The following is a 5,501-nucleotide window of genomic DNA, read 5'->3' as shown; positions in this document are numbered from 1 at the left end:
TAGGTGTGAATCCTAAATAAATTAACACATAGCTCACTGATTGCAAAGGACTGCCAGGTATGATTGAGTTATTTGAAAACAGCAAACAGTTAATAGATGATTAATTACATAGACATACAGTCACTAACTTCTGATGTGACAGCTGGTTTTTTTTTTTTAATCAATCCTCCATTATATTTTAAAGGAACTTTAAAAATAGGTTTACATACGTCTTTTTCATACATTCCTCTTCCTCATTGCCTTAGTTCCCCATCCAGCCACCCCCATCCCCACCTAAATATTTGCACTGCTAGTATCCTCTCTCTCTACTTTAAAATTGCGTGCTCCTCTAGCTGCCTGCCTTTAAGGTCTCCCCTCCCACCCCCAAGCACCCCTTTCTACCTTCCTGGCCTCTTCAGGCTCTCCATGTTGAGCATACAAATCTAAACATGTGAAGCCAGGGTCTGCATTTGAAAGAGAACATGCAGGGTTGGTGACAGCTGTTTTTGTTCTGTGAGTTTAGAAGGATGGCTTAGTTTTCCATAGAAAGAATTTGAATCTCAAAATACAGACTGATAATTTGGTAGAAAGTAGAAAATAAAAGACTTCCTTTAGAAGCCTCTTGGATTTTAAAATGGTGATTTGCTTGTAACAAGTTCATTGAAAATGTTATCTGACTTGTATATTAAAATGAGATTTAAATAATTGATTTAATGAGAGAAGGAATATTCAGTTACAGAAGTAATTGGTTGGCAAAGCTGTTAGAACAGAATTATTTAGTCCCAGTTATAAAGGATTGCATCTTTAATCAGGGTGCTTAATTTGATTTCTCGGTCTGTGGCTTGTCTGACAGGCTCAATAACAAATGAGTTCTGAATTGAAGGGACTGATCAGAATGTGATCAGTGTCAGCTGCTGTTGCTTTGTGGAAAGCCAGGTAGATTTCTAGTGGTGCTTGATACCCTTCTTTATAACCTGTTCTCTGCCTCCTTCCTTTGCGGAGAGAACCGCCATGGAATGTCCTTGCTTTTAATTGACTGTGCAGTGATCTGCTGCTTTTTTTTTTTTTTTTTTTTTTTTTTTTTTTTTTTTTTTTACAGAACAGTGAGAATGCCAAGGATGAGAAGTCCACAGCTTTACTGTAGGATATATATATACACACACATATATACATATGTATATATTTCTGAAAGGCCTCTCCTCTGTTGGCCCCGTCAACTCTCGGGTCAGCTCAGAAACACAGGACTCCAAAATCACTTCTTCACTTCTCCAAGGTCTTCGATGCTGTCATCATCCACCTCTGGCCACTTTTCCTGAATGACATCGATTATGTCATCCGTGAAGTCTCCCTGAATGATGATCTCATCCTCTCCTGTTACTGAGGCACCACAGGAGAATTTTTGAGCAAAAAATCTTTGTGCTTCTTTGAGATCAATTTCAAAAGTTGCAAGGCCACACACTCTCGTCACATATTTCTTCTTTGCTCTGGGAATTTTGGCTATTGTGACCTTCTGTGGTACAGTCTTCTTCTGTTTTATCTGACCTCTTCCACCTCTCTTTTGTTTTTTCTTCTCCTCCTCTTCCCCTACTGTTCCTTGACCTTCACTAATTCCAGCTTCTGGTTTCGGTGAATTTTCTACAGTCAGTTTTGCAAACTCATTTGGAAAATTCTTCTCTAGCCATTGTCTACATTTAGCAACATCAGGCATATATTCACAGTACTCCACAGTACAGGACTCGAAGGGGGTAGTCCGAATCCAACTTGGCACTGTTCCTCGTGTCGCCTTTACAGTCAACCCCGCTGGATTCAGAAATGTCAGCAGCCATCTCACAAACCCAGCCTGGCGCACAGCCCGGCCGCCTCCGCTGCTGCCCGCCGCTGCTGCCAGCCGAAGAGACACATGCAAATGCCCCGGCCCTGGCCACACCGCAGCCCGACCCGCCGGCCTGATCTGCTGCTTTTGATAATTCATGAAAGTCTGCCCATGTCCTTACTTTGTTAGCATGCTCACACTAGTTTATAGGAGTGTTCACATTTGTTAGCATGCTCACACTAGTTTATAGGAGTGTTCACATTTGTTAGCATGCTCACACTAGTTTATAGGAGTGTTCACATTTGTTAGCATGCTCACACTAGTTTATAGGAGTGTTCACATTTGTTAGCATGCTCACACTAGTTTATAGGAGAGTTCACTATGCTTAGATCTCCTTGGTGCAGATGAGGATCTGAAACTCAGCTGGATTTGGGACTTCCTCAACTGGGGTGGCTTACTCATTAAAGCTCAGGTTTTATGGGAAGACCCATGTATGCTGACCCAGATGGACAAGAATGGTACCATCTTCAGAATGTTTGCCTTTCCCATTGCCCTGTCATTTTATTTCAACCTGAATTAACACAGTAAACTCCTGCTTCCCTCTTTCCCTCCCTCCCCATCCCCCATCTATCTATCTATCTATCTATCTATCTATCTATCTATCTATCTATCTATCTATCTGTCTCTGTTTGGACTTGCACACTTTTTCTTTAGAACACTAACTATTTCTAAAAAAGAGCATTTGGAAATAAAATATCAGCAACACACTTTTAGGACAAATAAAACTAGTTTAATTGAGAGTGAACACCAGAGGTGCTGCCCAGAGGCATCTAGTGTTCTGGATGGTAAATAGATTGCAATGTTGGAGTGAAGGATTACTCACAGACATCCTTTCACTTAAGTAGAGTTTGTTTTTTACTGTATATCTTAATTGCAGCTTTTTTTTTTACTAATACAAAGAAATAAAAATTGTACATGCTAATGTAGTAACATGGTGTATCGACATGTTTACATTGTAGGATATTAAATTAATAGCATTTGAGCCTCTGTTGTCATGTTTCTGTTTGGGTTGATAATCTGTTAACCTTCAGAAAACAACTGTAAGGAATACAGACACTGGATGTGAGACCAGACTAATTACTCTGTCTCCCACTGACATGCTGCCATTTTAATCATCAGTTTACCTTCATGGTGACAGAGTTTCTCATGTGGTAACTCAGTGCCAATGGAGATAAGCCATATCCATGCTGCTGATAGCACCACATGCTCCAAGCTGTGGCTGCTGACTGGCACCTTTAATTGATGTGACATCGCTTCCCATGAGCTGCCCCGTTTCTTGCTTCTGCACCTCTAGTCTATATTTAGTTTAGATCCTTTTGCTTTGGTCTCTCCTATACTAGAAATGTCTAATAATACAGGGTAGCTTATGTTATTATTAAATGATTGCATAGAATGTTTTTCTTGAGAAACTCCAGGATTAATTACCTGTTGCTTTAACCACTTAAAATTGGAAGTTTCGTGAGCTAGTCAGGACTTGGGATGGTCAGATTTTTAACTAATTTTCACTTTTGCTTGTTTGCCAGATACAAAAGCAGCAATGAGCTGGACCTGAAGAATTCCTTAGACTGGGAAGTGAAGACAGTTTCAAGTGCCTTGAAACAGTGTCTGAGGTGAGCTGCTGTCACAGACCAGGCATTTGCTCTGCAGAAATGGCGGTAGTTGTGTTGACACTTGCTGACAGGGAAAGTCTATGAGGTACCCGATAATATTCCAGAAATAAAGCCGGTAGTGGTGAGCACTGTCTTAGTTCCTGTTCTGTTGTTGTTCAGTCACCATGGCCACTGAAACTTAGAAAGGATGGCATTTAATTGGGGGCTTGCTTACAGTTTCAGAGAGTCATAGTGGGAAGCATGGCGGCAGGCAGGCAGGCAGGCAGGCAGGCAGGCAGGCAGTCAGGCAGGGGGACAGGCGGGCACTGGAGCAGTAGCTGAGAGCTCATATCTAACCCATAAGTTGCAGAGACAGACAGACAGACAGACAGACTCTCTCTCACACACACATGGAAGGTGGGGGACTAGGTCTGACATCATTTTTGAACCCTTAGAGCCCATCTATAGTGACATACCTTCGCCAATAAGGCCACGCCCCTTAACCCTTCCAAACAGTTCCATGAGCTGCCCTGTTTCTTTGGTAGAACGAGAAACTGCATGTGATTCAACTCCGTTTAGGAAGGGGAATTGAACCCTAGCTTGCCTTACAAGAAACACTGGGGGCCAAACATTCACATATATGAGTCTATGGGGCCATTGTCATTCAAACCACTGCAAGCACCATAGTTAAGTAAAGTGCAGCAGAGGAGCTTGCATGCCGAGTAGATGTAGAACGTTCTCACTATACACTGTGTAGCAACAGAGAATCTTTTATTTATGTTTTAAGCTAAAATGAAGGCTGCTTTAATTTAACTACTCTGAACAGAACAATATATAAGACATGAAAGTATTTAAAAAGTTTACTCGTTGAGGTTTTTAAAGAAAATTTAAGTTCATTTTATTCTACAGAGAGAGTTCCAGGATGGCCAGAGCTACGCAGAGAAACTGTCTTAAGAAAAAGAAAAGAAAAGAAAAGAAAAGCGTCCACACTTTGAAGTGTTGATTCATTTCTTTAGTAAAGGAACTTACTGACTGAGAAGCGTGTGGCTTCCTGAAGAGCAGCAATAGGGAGTAACAGTTACGGGTGGGCGTCTCTGCTGCGGGCGGCTCTGTGAGGTTTGATGTTTCTCTGGCACAAAGGGCGAGAGGTGGCCGTGCTTGGGCAGAGCAGGGCAAACGTAGGGTGCTGAGACCATTGTAGGGTGGTTTTCATGTAAAATTACATTGGCTTCCGTGAGCACACGAGAATCTAATTATGCTTTACTTTGTATTTTTTAAATTGGGACATTTCTAACTATGAGACCCAGAGGGGGTGTGACGGGTCCTCGTGACTCACTGTGCTGCTCGAGGCGGCGGCGGCAGCGGGATCTGTCTTCTTCCTGCGGTCTTCGCCCTGCCACCCTTTCTCTTGATACTAAAAAGATTTTCGCAAAAATATTGCTGTACTAATAAACACTTAAATGAATATATATTTAAAACAGAAAGACCTTTTAAAAGGGTAATCAGAATACAATTATTACTGCATGCAGAATCAGTACCAGTCAGTATTCCTCAGCCTCTTCTCACAGGATTTAAATGACACTGATGTTTCACAGTGTGCTTAGGTCAGATCTAATGTGTACAACCCTCCCTGTCCCCAACCAGTGATGGTGTTTGTTGATGAGCCTGAGTTATTTTTTAGATAGTTCTGTACATTTTCTATGGCCTTTTATACCCTCATGGTGTCGTACAGCGTGTGTCTCTAATCTTTCTATTGCTGCTGTCTTTGCTAGGGTCAGTGGGGTCTTATTTCGTGAATTTATTTAAGTAGTCCACCATGCTGCTTTCTTCCTGTTGTCTCAGGTCAGCTTGTGGCCACTGCCTGCTTTTCCTCCCTTTTAAGTCTTATTGAAATTTGGCATAGGTTTAGGTGCACATTATCATCTTTTGAGCATTTCATTTAAAGATAATTTTCTTTCTTAAATTTATTGTGTACATTATTATTACCCTTAGTTGTTACAGCAACAAAAACGAAAGCTAAGCATACATCCTTAGCGTCAGATTGCCATCAGCAGTGACTG

At 41.5% G+C, this 5,501-nt stretch overlaps 1 pseudogene; it reads right to left on the bottom strand.

Moving 5' to 3' along the window:
* Window positions 1–1,098: 1,098 nt before the first annotated feature.
* On the bottom strand, window positions 1,099–1,827 carry LOC143273259 (density-regulated protein pseudogene; annotated as a pseudogene).
* Between the last annotated feature and the right edge of the window lie 3,674 nt (window positions 1,828–5,501).

This window comes from Peromyscus maniculatus, chromosome 5, assembly GCF_049852395.1.
Source record: "Peromyscus maniculatus bairdii isolate BWxNUB_F1_BW_parent chromosome 5, HU_Pman_BW_mat_3.1, whole genome shotgun sequence".
Classification (NCBI taxonomy): Eukaryota; Metazoa; Chordata; class Mammalia; order Rodentia; family Cricetidae; genus Peromyscus; species Peromyscus maniculatus.
The sequence above is the reverse complement of the archived record's forward strand: the minus strand, read 5'-3'. Positions and strand labels throughout refer to the sequence as shown.